General features: G+C 38.0%; 1 long non-coding RNA gene across 1 annotated transcript in view; it reads left to right on the forward strand.

Annotated features, from left to right (window-relative positions):
- Window positions 1–18,763, forward strand: part of LOC105706778 (uncharacterized) — a 208,040-nt gene extending 189,277 nt beyond the window's left edge. Inside the window, exon 3 of the long non-coding RNA XR_001104917.2 lies at window positions 18,694–18,763. This is a non-coding gene — a long non-coding RNA (uncharacterized LOC105706778). The remainder of the gene's footprint in view (window positions 1–18,693) is intronic.
- Window positions 18,764–19,008: the final 245 nt, after the last annotated feature.

The following is a 19,008-nucleotide window of genomic DNA, read 5'->3' on the forward strand; positions in this document are numbered from 1 at the left end:
AGTAGCCTAAGCAGACAGACCTACTAAATGTGACATGGTTTCCCGGGACAGAAAAAGGACATTACGTATTAAATAAGGGAATATGAAAAAAGTATGGATTTTACTTAATAAAAATGTATCAATACTGGTACACTGTAAAAACTGTACCATACGAATATATTGTGTTAATATTCAGGGAAGTTGAATATGGACTTTATGGAGACCCTCTGTACTGCCTTCAGTTTTCCTGTAAGTCAAAAATTGTCCTGACACTAAATTTTATTTAAAAAAATTGATATGTGATGAATATGATTAACCAAAGAGTAAGAACTGAAGAACTCTGTGACATTTTATCCTTTGAATTGATCAGCCCTGAATACCTTAATCAGCAGATAAATCAATCTGTCATGAATGGCTTACACATGAAAACATACTGAAGGTTTCTTTCCAAGTTTGAATAATCTAAAAGTTTATCCAAAGGACATTTACAATTCTCTTCTTAAGATGGTAATCAATTTCACTCATTTGTTTTTCAATTTTTAGAATGAGTGATATTCAACTGTACATTAGGTTGGTGCAAAAGTAATTATGGTTTTTGGCATTAGAAATTTTTTCTTTTTTATTTTTTTGAGACAGTCTCACTTTGTCACCCAGGCTGCAGTACAATGGCAGGAGCTTGGATCATTGCAACCCCCACCTCCTGAGTTCAAGTGATTCTCCTGCCTCAGCCTCCCAAGTAGCTGGGATTACCTGCCACCATGTCCAGCTGATTTTCTTTCTTTCTTTTGTAAAGACGGGGTTTCACCGTGTTGGCCAGGCTGGTCTCAAAATCCTGACTTCAGGAGATCTGCCCACTTTGGTCTCCCAAAGTGCTGGGATTATAGGCGTGAGCCACTGTGCCCAGCTTGCCATTAGAGATTTTTAATGGCAATTTTTTTAAATCACAAAAACCGTAATTACTTTTGTACCAAGACAATACTCTAGGCATACATACTGGGCAGGAGTGAAGTGCAACAGTGCTGGATTCCTCCTTCCCAAGAAGCATGTGTTCTGAGAAAAAGAGGAGACAAAAATTCCCAGGAGTTGGGTGAGCACCAGACTCACACACCTGTCCCATAGCTCAGGGATGTGTGCTCAGGAACAGACTAGGATCTGGCAATTCAGAAAATGCTGCAAAGTAAAACTGTATTTCTAGTTGGCACCACAATTCACAGCAGGAATAATTACAACAATAACTTTACTCTTATGAGCTTTTTATTTTTTTGAGATGGAGTTTCACTCTTGTTGCCCAGGCTGGAGTGCAATGGCACAATCTCGGCTCACCTCCTGGGTTCAAGCAATTCTGCCTCAGCCTCTCGAGTAGCTGAGATTACGGGCATGTACCACCACGCCCAGATAATTTTTTTATTTTTAGTAGAGATGGGGTTTCTCTGTGTTGATCATGTTGGTCTCGAACTCCCGACCTCAGGTGATCCACCTGCCTTGGCCTCCCAAAGTGCTGGGATTACATGTGTTAGCCATCTTGCCTGGCTGAGCTATTTCAACTAACTGTGGTGAGAAGACTTTATGCTGGACATTAGACAGAATGGCTGTTTCCAAGAAGCCAGGTTGGCAAAAGCTCATTCATTAAGGAGAGGCAGGATTTCATTTGTATCAATATGTTTAACTACTCTGAAAGTTGTAAGAAACACAGTGACTTTCAAGGTGCTGCATATTTTAACTGTCCACGCACTTAGAAAGGGGCTCACTGCCAGTTTGTCACAGCAGGTGGGCAGGTCCTGTGCATCACAGAGCCTGCCTTGCTTGTCACTCATGCTCTAACAGCCGTGCTTCCCTAGGCTCTTCCATCCCTCTCATCCAAAGGCCCTGCTCTCTCCAGAGGCCTTATTTCACTGCTCAAAGCAATTTCCCTTGTGTTCAGAGTGATGTGGGACTGGGAGAAGAGACCAGAGTCTGGGAAGAGGGTGCAGCCCAAGAGAATGAGCAGGTGTCAGCTGGGTGGAGTCTGGATCTCTGGATGGAGGATAGCTCTGGAGAGGTATGGAGGTTGGAGGTTCACTGACTGTGCCCTGAGAGTTGTTTTTCTTTCTTTTTCTTCCCTACTTCTTCACGAGGAAGAAGGCTCTGCAACTAAGTAGCATCCACTGTGCCCTGAACCCTCTCTCCGGTTTATGCCTTGAAGCTTCCTCACAGAACCCCAGTGAGGATCCACATACTTCATAAATGGCACTTTTAACTCTTTACACCCTCCTTCCCTTTTCTGTCCACTGCATACAGTAAACAATATGCTCCTTTAGGGGACTCTGGGCCCGGACCCAGGCTTCTCCCCTCTGCCTTTCCTATTGGTAACAGAGATGACCATGTCTGAAACAGGTCTTTGAATGTTGTGAACGCCACAGGGTTGCCGGAGTAGGGACATCAGGTGTATTGCCCAGGATGGAGGCATGGCTTGCAAAGGGGATGGAGCAGCACAAGAAGACCTGCCTTCCCAGCAAGTGCCCTCTGCACCCTTCATTGGATGCCTGGGGCTCAAAGGACCTCTGGGCGGATCCCAGAGCCTGGGACCTGCTCCAAACATGTCATGTTGTCTGAGACCAGCCTGAACAACATGGTAAAACCCCGTCTCTACTAAAAATACAAAAAAAAAAAAAAAAAATTAGCCAGGTGTGGTGGCACAAACCTGTGGTCTCAGCTACTTGGGAGGTTGTGGCAGAAGAATCTCTTGAACCTGGGAGGTGGAGGTTGCAGTGAGCCGAGACCACATCACTGCACTCCAGACTGGGTGACAGAGTGATACTCCATCATGCCAGGTGATGGACTGGCCTTTCAATGCCAAGAGCAGAGGAGAAAATTCTAGAACTGGCACATCTTACTGTATATCCAACTGTTATTAGGTGGGTGCAAAAGTAATTGTGGGTTTTGCCATTACTCTTAATGGTAAAAACTGCAATTACTTTTGCACCAAGCTATAGCACACAGTCCCAGCAGGAGGAGGTAGGACCATAGATTTCATCAGCCCACAGGTCCAGGAGCCACTTGGAATCTTCCTCAATTCTTGTTTATTTGCCTCCTTCTATCTAAGAGAGACAAGAAACAGCCCCTATTCCCCCAAGGGCTGCTATGGTGCAAGAAAAAGGCTCTCACGCTCTCTCGCTCACGCTCACGCTTGCTCTCTCCACTCTCTCTCTCTCTTTTGAGACAAAGTCTCACTCTGTTAGCCAAGCTGGAGTGCAGTGGCACAATTATAGTTCACTGCATCCTCCACCTCCTGGGTTCAAGCAGTCCTCTCACCTCAGCCTCCCTAGTAGCCAGGACCACAGGCACATGCTGCCACACCTGGTTAATTCTTTCTGTTTTTTTTTCTTCTTTTTTTTTTTAATTGTACTTTAGGTTCTGGGGTACATGTGCAGATCATGCAGGATTGTTGCATAGGTACACACATGGCAATGTGGTTTGCTGCCTCTATCCCCTTGTCACCTATATCTGGCATTTCTCCCCATGTTAACCCTCCTCGACCTCCCCACCCCCCACTGTCCCTCCCTTGGCACCCCCCAACAGACCCCAGTGTGTGATGCTCCCCTCCCTGTGACCATGTGTTCTCATTGTTCAACACCCACCTATGAGTGAGAACATGCGGTGTTTGATTTTCTGTTCTTGTGTCAGTTTGCTGAGAATGATGGTTTCCAGATTCATCCATGTCCCTACAAAGGACATGAATTCATCATTTTTTATGGCTGCATAGTGTTCCATGGTATATATGTGCCACATTTTCCTTGTCCAGTCTATCATTGATGGGCATTTGGGTTGGTTCCAGGTCTTTGCTGTTGTAAACAGTGCTGCTGTGAATATACATGTGCACACCTGGTTATTTCTTAAAATTTGTTTTCTAAAGACAGAGTCTCTTCCCACCTCAGCCTCCCAAAGTGTTGAGATGACAGGTGTGAGCCACCACACCTGGTTGCAGGGCTCTCCTATGTAGGGCGCTAAGGAATAATTATTCTGACATTGGTTAAAATGGTAAGAAAGACTTTACTTAAGGTCATTTTAAAAAAGGTATTGCAGTAGGGAAGAGAGATTATGTTCAACTCCAAATACAACGAGTGGAGATTTACAGCAAAGGAGAATTGGGAGGGAGTCAGTGGATGGAAAATTCTAAGAAGCAGCAGCAAGAATAGGGGATTCTTGTAAAGATAGGCCAAGGACCTACATATCAAAGCTGAGAGATAAAGGACTTGGTTAGATATCAGCAGTGATAAAATATCAGCATTGATCAAGGGAAGGGTAGATTATTGCTAAGCTGACTTAATAGGATTCTTGCTAAGTCTAGGCTCTGTAAGTCTAGCAAGAACAAGACAGATACTGAAGACCAAGATCAAGGCCTACTCAAAAAGGGTGCACAGAGAAACAGAACTAATGTTTGGTCAAGCAGAGAGTTTTTTTCAAGGGTCATGGTTGACCTTGACCTTATGCCATGAGGTCACTCCCATTGTCCACTGCATATACTTCATTGTCCTTTCAACTGTCTTTTACGTTCAAGGATGGTCAAACTTTGAGACTGGAGGGGAACATAACAATATCAGGTGTGGGCAGGTGAGCGAGGTGCCTTGCAAAGCACTAAAAATGACAGCAGGCCAGGCACAGTGGCTCACACCTGTAATCCCACCACTTTGGGAGGCTGAGGTGGGTGGATCATGAGGTCAGGAGTTCGAGACCAGCCTGAACAACATGGTAAAACACCGTCTTTACTAAAAATACAAAAAACAAATTAGCCAGGTGTGGTGGCGCACGCCTGTAGTCGCCACCTCAACTCAGGAGGTTGAGGCACGAGAATCGCTTGAACCTGGGAGGTGGAGGTTGTAGTGGGCCAAGACCATGCCACTGCACTCGAGACTGGGTGACAGAGTGAGACTCCGTCTCAAATAAAATAAAATAAAAAGCAGACAAGAATTGAGTGACAAGACACAGCTCATGGAGCAGGCCCCGTCTTTCCCTGTCAACCCCCTTCTCCCCGCAATCCCCTGTTGTCTCTTGCCAGGTGACTGAGCCCCTCACTGCTTCTTGGTTGCCAATCCCCTAGCACTGGCTTCTACTCAAATCCCTTCTGTTCCATAATCTGGGCTGCTAGCAACCGCAGACAGTTTCATTTTAATTTTGATGGCTCCATTTTATCATGAAAGCCACTCTTCTGTTAACCACTTCCTCTGTAATCTAAATGTCAGCTGATGCATTCCTGCCAGAAAAACTGGCTTAAAATACAAAACTCTGTCTTTGCATATGTTCAAAATGCTTCCCAAAATGTGTGCTACTTCCTGAATAGTAGTAAATGTCTTGGCTGCCTCTCCAGTCATCCTTTAGAGGTTCAGATCATCTCATGGGCCTGGCTGTACTGGTTTCTGGTTCACATGGTATCAACTCAGAAAAATTCCTCAACTGCTACATAATCACTAAAACACAACAAAGCCTTTCTTATAGCAATTATGTATTTAGTATTCCACTTGAAGCGTTAGGATTTTGGAGGGACAGTGAGGTGCATATAGGAATGACAAATACCACATCAAATTGAACATCAGACACCTATGTTCCTTTTGTTTTTGTTCTTTTGGGTTTTTAAATTAAATATATATACAAATATATATATATATAAGTACATAGTAGGTGTATATATTTATAATGTTTTGTTACAGGCATGCAATGCATAATAATCACATCATGGAGAATGGGGTATCCATCCCCTCAAACATTTATCCTTTGTTTACAAACAATTCAGTTACACTCTTTTCATTATTTTAAATGGTACAATTCTAATTGACTGTAGTCATCTCACTGTGCTATCAAATCGTAGGTCTCATTCATTCTTTCTAACTGCTTTTTGTACCCATTAATCACCTTCGCCTCCCCAAAAACCCTCTACTACTCTTCTCAGGCTCTGGCAACCATCCCCTTCTCTGTGTTCCTAAGTCCAATTGTTTTGATATTTAGATCCCACAGGTAAGTGAGAACATGCATGTTTGCCTTTTTGAGACACCTACATTCTTAAAATACTCTTCAATGACTATCACCAGGGATTTTTGCCTGTTTCGCCCCTATGTAGTTCCTCAACCTTTAAGAACTAAAGTCATCTGGTTGGCTACTACAAATTCTCGTATCTTCCCTTACTTCCTCTCACCTCAGAATTACCTGTCATGATTTCAAATTATTCAGTGGCTTAAGGGCTGTCATTTGTGTTTCCAAATACCGCAGCCAAACTGTGTTACAAACTGGTGTAGACATGCCCAGAAGTTTCATGATCACTCTGTGAAAGAAAGCAGGGCCCCCTGCCTTTAAAAAGAATGGCCACTGTAAATAGGCACTCTCTCTATCCATTTCACTTTCAGACACTGCATTAGGATGAACTACCTTTAGGTCCTAAGACAAGAAGAAGAAACAATTGGAAGGCTTGGAGACAATAGGTGCAGTTGCAGGACTGGAGGGCAGGGGTGGTCTTGATGAGGTTTGGATCCTTTTGCTCTGCCACAAAGATAGTGAAGTCTTTATGTCTTTGAAAACTCCTTAAAATTCTTTTATGTCTAACTCCTCTGCTGTAAGTGAGATGATTCTATTGTCACCACAAAGTTATTAAAGTCTTTATAAGGCTTTGTAGACTCCTTAAAATTCTTTTATGTCTAACTCCTTTTAAAATTTTAGAAATACATACTTGTTGGGGATCTTTTACTCAGGCAGCTGAAGGTAAAATTTAAGTCTTCACGGAGAGAGGAAGTATTATGTATGAAAGAGCATTTAATATGCATCAAGTGAAATCTTCCCTGGCATGATGACACACACACACACACACACACCAGCACCCACACACACATACACACTTGGTACATAATGCTTTTCCTACAACATCCCCAAATTTTTTCCCTTTTCCATCTGAGGAAATCTCAATACCACATCTCTATTCTACCTTCCTAAAATTATGTTCCAATCACAGTTCACTTGTTTTTTCTTTTCCCAGCTCTACTTCAGATATATGTGTCAGACAAAGGAGAGTGATCATTAGTCAAGAAAATTGAAAACAAAAAAAGAATATGGTAATAAAAGAGCTTAAGCCATAAAATAAGCTAATTACAGATTCTATTTTTTTTAAGAGTTCACCACTGCATTTAAATAACTTAATATTGGCTAGGTACAGTGGCTCATGGGAGGCTGAGGCAGGCAGATCACCTGATGTCAGGAGTTCAAGACCAGCCTGACCATCATGGAGAAACCCCATCTCTACTAAAAATACAAAATTAGCCAAGCATGGTGGCATGTGCCTGTAATGCCAGCTACTCAGGAGGCTGAGGCAGGAGAATTGCTTGAACCCAGGAGGCGGAGGTTGCAGTGAGCCGAGATCGTGCCATTGCACTCCAGCCTGGGCAACAAGAGCAAAACTCTGTCTCAAAAAAATAAATAAATAAAATAATATTGTGGATCAAAGACTATATATGTGAAGAATTATTCAAAATAAGTAGGATAGAACTATGTGCTATGGAACAGATGTACAAGTTACATGCACAGGTAAAGATGAAGCCTTGGTTTGAACATAAATTACTAGGGGAGCCCCGTTGAAGTAGACAGGAGGCCACAATGCCAGGGTGGCCATGTGGCTTCAGGGTGTATAGATTCTGGGGTGGCCTGCACTGGTTCCTAATAATTCATCCAAACTGTTGAGCCGATTTTAACTGTTTCTTTCCATCTAAAAAATAAAATAAAATTTATCCAGTAACAATCAGTTCTCTATTTCTGTACCCCTTCCCTAATTGCCCAAAGAAAGACTTCTTGCTATTCCTGGAGAACTATTGTCACTTTAGAGTCATATCCACTCGAATATGTCTTAGATAAAGAAATTCATGGCCTGGCATGGTGGCTCACATTTGTAACCCCAGCACTTTAGGAGACCAAGGCAAGCAGATCACTTGAGGCCGGGAGTTCTAGACCAGCCTGACCAACATGATGAAATCCCATCTGTACTAAAAATGCAAAAATAAGCTGGGCATGGTGGTGCACACCTGTATTCCCAGTTACTCAGGAGGCTGAGATATGAGAATTGCTTGAACCCTGGGGGCAGAGGTTGCAGTGAGCCAAGATCATGCCACATGCCACTGCATTCCAGCCTGAATGACAGAGTGAGACTCCATCTTGAAAGAAAGAAAGAGAGAAGGAAGGAAAGAGAGAAATCAAAGAGAGTATCAGGATTTGCCAAACATCCTCCATCTTTCTAAAATGTAAACAGTTGGTAGTCTTCCTCATAGTTGTATATAGTGATGAGAATTTGTTTATAAAAATAATGTATGACATAGTCGGAATCATAGTATGATTTTTCACTTATTCAAAAAGAATTAGGAGGAAATGGGTGGATGAAGGAATAAATAGTGACCACATATTGACTCATAATTGGTTGTTAGAGCAATATAAAAATCAAGTAAATAATTATTGTACTTAAAATGAAAAGTATACAATTTTCTGTTCTCTCTGAAAATAATCGTATTTTCTTGGTAGGTACATTGTGACTTTTAAAGCAAGTTAACAGAAGAATATGCCTCCATTTAGGTTCATTATCAGGTAGACCAGGTTAAAAAAAAATTTCAGTATTTTAACAGGCTAATATAAATTTTCTGGAAAATAAAAACTTTTACCAATTCTTCATTGTAAAAATGTATTTGAATATTTCTAACACAGAAAAGTAGCCTAAACTATGTAATTTTATCCAAGATATACGACTTATTTTCCCTAACATTGGCATTCTGTGTAAAAGATTTTAGAACTCATATTGCTTCTTCAAATAACCAAAGAGTTGACTTCTATTTTTTTTTTTTAACTTGCTCTCAGAAGCTCCTGGAATTGTAACATCAGCTCTGCTAACTGTTTTAGGCCAAATTTCATTGGAATGACTCTGATTTAAAACTAAATTATTTTTTATGGCAGAAAATGCTTGTTTACTTTCCTTTTGCTGATTCTAGCTCATCATTCACATTCTACATAATAGACTTACCATGTTTATTGGAAGGGACACAGTCAGAAAAATCTCTAGTGAATGTGATTACCACATAATTGTTGTGCATAGACAGCTCACTTGAAAAGGACGATTTCTAATGCGTTGAGAAGTACTTGCCTCTTTTATGACTATAACTTTGGTATTGTATTAAAAAGTGCCATGTTTTTTGATTACTGTGAATAAGACTTTAACTGATTCAAGCAATTTTAAGGGCTTTTTGTATGGATTTTCAAGTTAACTTTTAAACATTTTCAACTTCGACAAGCGTATTTCTATAATTCTGCATTTTCATGCCTCATTTTATATTTTTACTCATACTTTAGTTTTCCATCCATACTTATTTAGAATCAAATTTAAAATGAAGTTGAAGAGAAGGAGGACCCAATTTTAAATATATTCATAAAAATGTCAAGGTCAACGGGTAAATGTTTAAAATATCACATAATTCAGAGTATTACTCTCTATATAATCTTTATGTCTAAAATTATATGATCCATGTAATAGCTACTGATTGAGAGTCTTGAAAAACAGGTGGAGAGGTCAAGAGGTGGGACTGGTTGATAAATCAATCACCTTATTTATCAAGGGACTACAATTCTCTACCAAAGGGTAGCAAAGCTAAATATTCACATTTGGAATGCAAAGTTCCTAGCATAAATCCTAGCCTATCTTCATTCAACAGAGATAGCTACTAATAAGTGTTTGGTGAATGATTAAACTCATTCAATAACAAAAATATTATCTTTTTATTTCTTTATCAAAATTTTGGCTTTTCCCCTGTCTTACCTCTTCCTTTCCAATACTGTTGCTTTCCATAAAATTAAAGCAGTAGAATTAACTCAATTCTCAAACATACAAAGTGGGCGGTCACCACTGTAGGCATAGGTTAGGTAAAGTATTTACATAGCTTACAATAAATTTAAGAGTAGGCTGTTTGTTATAGTGTGAAATGGGGAAAAATGAAAACAATATGAACGACATCCATTTCGAGCCTAACAGATTGAAGAAATAACAATGTAGACATGAATATCCAGATAGCACAATGCTAGCATTATTCTACAGATCGTTTTCTGAATCAGAGCCTTATACCTAGTCACAGGACTGTAGATGACCACATTAAAATCCCCTGATAAAATGTACCTTCACCATGACCCATTTATCTGAGATGACCTGAAGAAACTACTCTCACTGTAGGAGTGGGATTTAGACAGGATATGCATTGGGCAAAAGCTGCATATTCAGACTTGGAAGATTTTGGATAGATTTTCCTCTCCAGTCTGAAAATCTCCACTAAATGTCAGAGAACTTTTCTATTTAAAGTTAATACTACGTAATGTCTTAGATCTTCAAATGTTATTTGAAGTGACAGCTAAATGATGACGGAACAGGTGATAAAAAGGTAGTGCTGTATACAGGAGAGAGGGAAATGCATTTTCTTTTTTCTTTTTTTTTTTGGATTTCTCTGTTTCTTTTTTATTATTATTATACTTTAAGTTCTGGGGTACATGTGCAGAATGTGCAGATTTGTTACATAGGTATACGCATGCCCTGGTGGTTTGCTGCATCCATCAATCATCTACCTTAGTTATTTCTCCTAATGCTGTCCCTCCCTAGCCCCCCAGCCCCTGACAGGCCCCCATGTGTGATGTTCCCCTCCCTGTGTCCATGTGTTCTCATTGTTCAACTCCCACTTAGAAGTGAGAACATGCGATATTTGGTTTTCTGTTCTTGTGTTAGTTTGCTGCGAATGATGGTTTTCAGCTTCATCCATGTCCCTGCAAAGGACGTGAACGCATCCTTTTTTATGGCTGTGTATGTGGCACATTTTCTTTACCCATACACATTATGGCATATATGTGCCACATTTTCTTTACCCAGTCTATCTTTGGTGGGCATTTCAGTTGGTTTCAAATCTTTGCTATTGTGAACAGTGCCACAATAAACATACGTGTGCATGCGTCTTTATAGTAGAATGATTTAGAATCCTTTGGGTATATACCCAGTAATGGGATTGCTGGGTCAAATAGTATTTCTAGTTCTAGCTCCCTGGGGAATCGCTACATTGTCTTCCACAATGGTTGAACTAATTTACACTCCCATTTCAATGGAGGAAACAGCCTGCGACAAAGCCCTGAGGCATGAAAAAGCTTGGTGTGTTCAAAGAACTGGAAAGCAGCCAGTATGGACGGATAGTACTGATTTCAAGGAAAGCATGACAATTCACGTTGGTCATGTAGACCACGAATTTCATGACTTAGAACCACGATAAAAATAAATGCTTCACCTGTGCTGTTATAAGATGTAATTTTTAAAATGCAAACATAAAAGCATGGGGTGAGTGAGGTAACTAAAATTGAAAGACTTTGGTGTGATTAAAATGAGTGATCAATTTTTAATTTTTAAATAACACCCCAGACTATGTGTGATATACATTTCCAAGTTGGGCTATTGACACTAGACTTAATTAGGATGCGTACCTCTTCTCTTTACTAGTCATTTCCAGCATGTGTTCTATAGAATATTTATTTTAAATGTTAATTGTAGAGTTTGGAAACAATTCTGAGGCCGCATTTTACTCAGTATATGTTGAGTATAAACAAAAATTATACAACTGATATGTTATGGTCACTGCTTTTTTTTTTTTTGGTCTTAAACTACCTTGGAATATTAGAGTTTCAGGGAAGAAAATGTGGTCACGGCTGCAACAGGAAACTCTACAACAATACATCTCCCTTGATTCTTGTTGTCTTCTTATGAAACCATTTATTTGAATGTATTTTCCATTGAAATAATTTTGAAAGCCTTAGTCTTAAAAGTATTAAGTGGGCTATTTCCTTAGGCAAAGGAAACTAATTGGATGGCCTTATTTTGGATTATATTTCAAGCTGAAGGTTTATACCTGGATGTTGAAAGATCATAATCTGGTCAAAAGCAAATTAGGAATGTAAACAGTTAAAAGAAAAATGTTCCCCAACTCTTAGAAGTGCTGCTGGGATCTGAGGTCATTAATTAATTTTGGATTGGTCAACCTAGTATTGACTTTTACTATATCAAATGCCATATTAATTTGGCCTTAACTCATGGAACCAATTATTGTCTATAATAATCACTGTAACCATAAAAGAAAAAGTAGACAATTCAAGTCCTGTCTTGCCTTTCTGAAATAAAAGGGTGCATTTCAAATAACATTTTGTTTTGAAATTGTGTAACGCTCATAAGAAGTTGCAAAAATTGTTTCGGAGTACCCTTCACCCAGTTCTCCCCAGTGATAATATGTAACTGCAATATATTGTCAAAACCATAATCTGATGGTGCTACAATATTATTTACTCAGATAAAGACTCCCTTTGGATTTTACAAACTTTTACATACAACTTTTATATGTTTGTAGTGATGTTAGGAATATCTTTTAAGGAAAGATTTTACTGAGGGAGTTTTCAAAGAAGAGAGCTGCCTTAAGCAAGCTAATTAGACATCCACTGCTAACAATCTTGACCTCAATTAGGTGAAGGATTCCTAATTAAATCGTTACAGGCTTTTGTGTTAAATGGTAATTGACTGCCTACAAGTTCCTCACAATTATATCATATTAACAAGAATGTATTTGCATTTTTAATGCTTTATTGATTTCCAATTCATTACAGGGCTGTTAGTGTTCTTTTACCATGTCATTGGAAGCTTTGCAAATTGTTCTTTAAGGTTCACAAGCTTAGGGAACAGGTTAAAAAAACAACAAAGTTAGTGACCCACTCAAGTGTTTTGCAGACTGCTGCATCTTTGCTACTCTGTCCCATAATTATCACCACCTATTTAAATATACAATGGCAGATAGGAAAACAGGAGACTTAGAAAAATGGAGTCTAGACCACTCTCCACTTCTTTCTTTAAAATGCTATGATTTAAATGCCTGGTTTCTTTGATTCAGGTCTATTTTTCAAGGGCCACTGTGAGTCATCTTGGCTAATTTTGTGGCACCCACAGAATCCTTAGACTTCAATATGGTTGATATTTATTTATTTAACATGAACTTAGGCCTGAAGTATCATTTCATTCATTAATTTATTTGAAATATTGAATGAGATCTGTTAACAATAGTTACTGTCTCCTGTACTGGGGTTTCTCTACCCACTGAATAAAACTGTTACATTGTGGTAAAATTTAAGTGTTTCTTCTACTTATGTCCATTTATTTTATAATCCATTATGAACTGGCATTAATTTTTTGAACTTCAGATTTAACTGGTAATTTTATTAATTAACTTAATTTCAAGTTTTGGGATACATGTGCAGGACATGCCAGTTTGTTACATAGGTAAACGTGTGCCATGATGGTTTGCTGCATCTATCAACCCATCACCTAGGTACTAAGCCACGCATGCATTAGCTATTCATCTTTAAATGATGGAATTAACTTTAGAAAATCTAGATGAATTTCAATACATTGGAAAGAAAATACGTGTGATTCACTGTCTCAAATTCAGACTCTGTTCTCTGGGAGTAGTCAGTAGTATATTTTCATTTTTTAATATAAAAAGCAGTCTCAAAAATATTTTGCCAACCATACCCCATGTCTACCATCTTATCTCCTGCTGTGTTACACATTACTTCCAGAGTCAAAGTTTCTTCAACTTGATTTTAGGAAGGCTGTTTTCACAGATCATGCATTCAAGTGATGTCTTGAGCATTATTTGATTCACATGACCCATCCATATATTATACTCCTCATCTAAGTCTATAGAGCTCACTACTATAGATCAGATTTCTATACACTAGAATCCATGAAGAGATGGAAATAAAAGCTTTAAAAATATTTTTATATTAATGTCTCCTAAGCATTTTCTAGATGATGAAGTCTATAATAAAAAGAATCATTAGAAATTTATTTAAAAGAATATCTTTATAAATGTGGCAGGAGGAAAATATTTATCTGAAATCAGCAATCATTCTTACCAAACATTTCATTTAACTGAACAGTCTTTAAGAAGGAAATGCAGAGATAAATACTAATTTTTCTTCTCAGCCATAAAATGTTAAGATAGAAATGATGTAAAAGCTAACTTAAAAGTTTGCTGCAGATTATGTATTTCAGGTGTCTAGTATTATTTTGGAGAATACATTTTTTCAGATATTCAGATATAATTAAAAGTGCACAGTTATTCAGATATAATTAGAAGTGATAATAAACGAGCATATGTAAGTTCTCCAGATGCATATCATGGCAACGTGATCTAGAGAGTCCAGCTGATGGATAGATAGGCTGGTCTTATTTCTTTTCTTCTTTGGAAGAACAGAGCAGACTGTGTCTGGCTAAAGAAATATTGTTTACATTTTCACATATTTTCTTTCTCTCTTTCATAGTACTGGATTCCCTAATACTCCTTTACCAATTCAAATCCTTACAAAGTACTTTAAAATATTAGATAGTTATGGTATATCATTAATCTACAAAAATACATCGACATGCCTATTAATACATTCGTGTTTCTCTTGTTTGGTCTTTGTGATCACTTATAAATAAAATTTCATCATAAAATTATTGTCAAACCATACGTTCATTTGTGTTAGAAACAGTTGATTTCATTCAACCCATGTTTTTGGTCATGAAGTGGAAAGATGGAAATATTGCCTATATAACACAGCTGAACCCATAATGGAGTCATAATGTAGATGTTAGTTACTTTACCATAATAACATGGATTTATATGTATTTTCACATTATTCTGTAATAACCTAACTTGGGTTAGCCTAACTCACTCCATCTTAGCTGCAAAACCTGACCAGCTCTCTCTAGCCTCTCCTCCCTGCCTTGGCCCCCTCAGGTGCATTATTGGGTCATGCTGCACTCAAAGCTTTGAACCATTGAGAGTGGTTCACACTGTTCACAGTACCTGTAACCACTGTGACCGCATCCTGCCTGGCAAGTCTATCGGCTGTTGTGAATACCTTCCTTGGTAATTGATTGTATGGGAAGTTCCCCCTGCCACCCCCCTTGATGACTGTATGGAAATACCCTTAGCAACTAACAGTCCTGGGAACCTCCTGCCCCTTGGTCACCCGCTTCCTTATCTAACTTGCTTGCTCTGCTTCTGTAAAATTCTGCTTCATCTAGGTACCCCCCTCCCCTACCTAAATCGAGGTATAAAAGAAAATCAAGCCCCTTCCTTGAGGCTGAGAGAACTTTGAGCATTAGCTGTCTCTTGGTCGCCAGGTAATAAAAGGACTCTTAATTTGGAACTCATAGTTTCCTTCTAACTCGCTCAGTTATTATATTTCTACACTTTTCCATTTTTTCCAAATATATGATTGTATAGTTAATATTGTACAATGATAAGTTTCACATAATAATTTTCAATTGAGTGATTTTTATCATCAAAGTAGAGAAGGCTTTATTTATGGGCCTACTCATATTGATTAAGTTGGCCTGGCCTTGTCTTTTTATTTGTTTTGCAGCGTGGAGGGCCCAGGAACTATTTGTATAATTCTTGTGTTCTTAAATATAATCACATCCTAAACCACAGGTAGTGTAACCTTCCCCAGAAGCAAAGCCTGGACCCTCCCACAGCTTGTATTCTGTTCAACATCTCGCTCTTGTTTTTCACCTCTCCAAACCTCTAGGCTAAATCTTCAGAATCTCTTTGAATTTATTATCACAATGAATACTATTTTCACCTGGGTCAAATCTTTTGTTTTCATTTTTCAACTCATCCATTTAGTTTCTACTTTCTGTGATATATTTCAAATATGTTTTTCACTTCTAAGAAGTTCAATTTTTACCAAATACACCTTATTTTTTTAAGAAAACAGTGATTTTCCTAGAGCTTAGAATATACATTTATAACTGATCTAAGTATACTTTTGAATAATAATATACTTCTTCATGGCTTGTGGAGATAACATACAAAGGATTATTCTCGATTCTTCCATCCCCTATAACATTGTTGTCATTCATTTCACTTATCCATATTAATCTATGAGATCAGTTAAGAATAAGATAATATTTTATACTACCTTCATGAATTCTTTCTCCAATGCTCTTTTTTACTTCATGTGGGTTTGAGTTTCTTCCTCCTGAAAAATTTCTTTTAACATTATTTTGCAGGGTAGTGCTGCTGGCAATGCATGCTCTTCATTTTAGTTTGTCTGAGAAAGTCTTTATTTCTCGTTCAATCTTGAAGGATAATTTTGTTAGATATAAAATTCTAGGTTGGTGTATTTTGTTGTTGCTTTTCCTTTGAACGCTAAACATACTCAACTCTATTTTCTTCTTGCTTGCATGGTTTCTGATGAAAAGTACACTGTCATCCTTGTCCTTGTTCTGCTGGAAGTAAGGCAATTTCTTCCTGACTGTAGCTTCTTTTAGGATTTAATTTTTGTCTTGTGGTTTGCTGCAGTATGAATGTGATATATCTAGATTTATATTTTTGGTATTTATCCAGCTCAGTGTTCTCTGAGCTTCCTGGATCTTCATTTAGTGTCTAATTCAATTTGGAAATGTCACAGCTATTATTACATCAAGTATTTCTTCTGTTCTAGCCTCTATTTCTGCTTCTGATGTTCCAATCACTCATCTATTACCATTTTTGAAACTGTCCCACAGTTCTTGGATTCTCTGTTATAAGCATTTCTTCCCAATTATTCCTCCTTTTGCTTATTAGTTTAACATGTTTATATTGACAAATCTTCAAGCTCATTGATTCTTTTCTTGGCCATGCCTAGTCAAGTGAGGAGCCCATCAAAGTCATTGTTAATTTCCCCTACGGTGTTTTTATATTCTAGTATTTTCCTTTGATTCCTTCTTAGAATTTCCATCTCTCTGTTTACATTTTTCATCTATCCTTGCATGTTGTATATTTTTCCATCAAAGTCCGATTTATAGTTCCAGAGGCTTCTGTCCCAGGTAACTTGGTCTGGTTGTAATTCTCTGTATTTGCTTTTGCCTTGAGATTTTGCGGTGACTTTATCCTGCCCCCTCAGTTCTCTTAAGTGTGCAACTCAATTTTTTCATATTTTTTCTTGTCAGATATAGGTGATGGGGAGAAAGGCAGCAAACCACATTGCCATGTATGTACCTATTGCAACAGTCTTGCATGTTCTTCACATGTACTCCAAAACCTAAAACACAATAAAGTATATATTAAAAAAAAGAAAGAAGTAACAATTTCTGAGCTTTTTACATGTTAGATTTGTAATCATAAACCTACTCTGCTTTATCTTCCTGATAGTGTTCTGTTCTTTTCTCAGGTTTTGATCTACTCTTCAACATTTATAAATATTTTGCTTCTGGTAATTCCATAACCTTTAGTTGTTAGGTTCTGATTCTGTTGTTAGGTGTTCTGGAAACTCTTGCTAATGTGTCTTTTTTTCTCAAATGTCTTATCATTCTGAATTATAAACCCATCCTTGGTGGATCTATCTTGAAAGCTCAACATCTTGGATTGATGAAGTATCTCTTCTTTTGCAAATATGTTATTGCCTTTGCAGGGTAGCAGGTGCAATATCAACGGTAGACAACTTTGAATTTATCAGTCTATGTTTTTCCTAATTATAATGGCGTTGTGAATTCAAAAGCATGCCTAGGCTTATAAATATTTAGGAGATTTCTTTTTCTATCTTTAGCACAACCTGAAAAATGCAGATTCTCTTGTTTGCTCCTAAAATACAAGGGTCTTATTAGAAATATCTACCAGGATGTCCTCAAGCATTGCAAATTCAACATGGCTAAATGTGAACTCTTTATCTTTTCTGTAAAGCCAACTTTTAGTACAGCATTTAAGGTGAAGGGATTATCAGTGCTACAATATTTCAGAGAAGAAAGGTACAATGTTTAGGAAAAAAAATTTTAAGGCAAGGGCATGGCTATGGGGCTCTAAATGAGAAATGATATACCATAGAGCAGGCTGATGGATACCAGTGAAACCTCCATGGTAGAATCACACATGATGTGTTGGGACCAGGGTGAGCTCAACTCTAAAAGAGAACAGTAAAAATGAACAGTGCAAGACACATTTTTAAAAATAGGCAGAAGCCCATTGTGTGGAGACATAAATGACTTAGAATTATGGGCTTTATTTTATAGGTAAACCTATCAATCAAGTAACCTATACAAATCAGGGTTTAAGGAAATATGGATTATTTCATTAAATTTGATTAGAAAGGGCAATTCACTGAAGTGTAGAATAGAGGCCACTGTGGACTCACTGTAATAATTTAGTAAAGTATATTATGGTGAGAATCTCAACAAACACCATCTAGTTACAATAAATCAACATAGCCAAGAGTTAGTTAATTAAACAGTGTGTTTGTTACAGTCATTTAACACTATAGATTTTAAACCATCTAAGGGGATTCTAATCAGGCCCTGTATTAGCCTTATAAGACATTTCTTGAAAAAGAAAGACTTAAAAATTAATTACCACTACATATTTTTTAAATTTCTTCATGGCACAGTGTCAGGATTTTATTTCAGAATCCTTCAAATGTAATTTCTGGGTCATGAGTTTCAGTGGTGTTAGTTATTTGTTACGTTTAAATGCTTTCAACAATGGAGAAAACTGGGTTTTCTTAAAAAATAATTACTAACCCTGGATTCCCTCTCCTAATCCACCTACCCCAAACCTGTACCTCTCCCTGGCTCTCTTCTTGGAGTATCTCCAACTAAAATTCAGGAGCTCATCTTGACACCCTTTTCTTTCACAGATCCCATTGCTTCATCCTGCAGATTCTGAAAGCTCTCTCTTCAAAACACATCCAGAATCCAAGCATCGGTCTCCTGCATGTTTGTCAGAACCTGCTAACTAAGGTACATGCTTCTACCTCTTCCATAAAACAGTCTGTATTCCATGGAGCAACCAGAGTAACTTTTTATTATTTATTCAGAACACATCATTTTATTTACTGAGTCAGACCACATCACACACTGCTCATAACTCTGATGATTTCTCATCTCACTCAGAATAAAATTCAAAGTTCTAAAGCAACAAGCCTGTGAGATCCTATGTGATGTGGCCAGAA

Source organism: Aotus nancymaae, unplaced genomic scaffold (genome assembly GCF_030222135.1).
Source record: "Aotus nancymaae isolate 86718 unplaced genomic scaffold, 86718_ANA_hifiasm-v0.15.2.pri h1tg000030l, whole genome shotgun sequence".
NCBI classification, from domain to species: domain Eukaryota; kingdom Metazoa; phylum Chordata; class Mammalia; order Primates; family Aotidae; genus Aotus; species Aotus nancymaae.